The 1,077-nt window shown below is 37.5% G+C and overlaps 1 pseudogene; it reads left to right on the forward strand.

Annotated features, from left to right (window-relative positions):
• Nucleotides 533–1,077, forward strand: LOC104728300 (annotated as a pseudogene).

Genomic DNA, 1,077 nt, shown 5'->3' on the forward strand with positions numbered 1-1,077 from the left:
TAGCTGTTTTGTTTTCTTTACACCATATGAAAGAAACAGGTTCAAAATCACGATCGTACCACGAACAAAGGGATCACAACAGCAACAGTAAGCACGAATACTGGTAATAAAATCAGCAAAAGAACTAAATCAATTAGCCAGTATTGAAACCCACCCTAAATATTTTTACTTTGTAATGTATTTTCTTTTAATTACTACTATAATTTTCTTGAAACGTAACATTGAATATGTTGTTTATTTGGTATTATAATTCGAAAAACATAAATAATGGATACCTAAATATTTTGGGATTAATGAAAACCAATATAACCGACATTTTGTCTATCTAGTTGTAAGTCAGTCAAGCCTAAAAAAAAATGCTTCTTACGACAAGAAATTTGCTTTTTAGTTTTCCAAATGGTTTTCCATAGTTATTTATTCATTCGTAATTACGTTGGACTAAACTCAAGAGGAATTTGAAACTTACGGACTCGTTGAGAAGACGAACTTTTTTTTTGTGTGTTTCATCTGCAAAGTATTAGTGAAAGAGAAAATGGCGAACCCAAAAGTCTTCTTTTACATCTTGATTGGCAAGATGAAGGCAGGACCTGTTGTATTGGAGCTATTCGCTGATGTAACACCGATAACAGCTGATAATTTCCGTGCTTTGTGCACAGGAGAGAAGGGAATTGGGAAAGCAGGGAAGGCTTTACACTACAAAGGCTCAGCCTTTCACCGTAGGTCCGTAATGTATCATCCCAGGATTCATGTGCCAAGGTGGTGATTTCACCCGTGGGAATGGAACTGGAGGAGAATCAATATACGGGGCTAAGTTTGATGATGAGAACTTCCAAGTTGAAGCACACTGGTCCAGGGATTTTTTCCATGGCTAATTCTGGTCCAAACACAAATGGGTCTCAGTTCTTCATTTGCACTGAGAAGACATCGTGGCTTGATGGGAAACACGTTGTTTTTGGGAAAGTTGTTGATGGTTACAATGTGGTGAAGGCAATGGAGGATGCTGGATCTGACAGGGGAAATACTTCTGAACCCGTTGTGATTGAAGATTGTGGTAAACTCAAGAACCCAAGTTCGTAA

The sequence above is a fragment of the Camelina sativa genome, chromosome 11, assembly GCF_000633955.1.
Source record: "Camelina sativa cultivar DH55 chromosome 11, Cs, whole genome shotgun sequence".
Classification (NCBI taxonomy): Eukaryota; Viridiplantae; Streptophyta; class Magnoliopsida; order Brassicales; family Brassicaceae; genus Camelina; species Camelina sativa.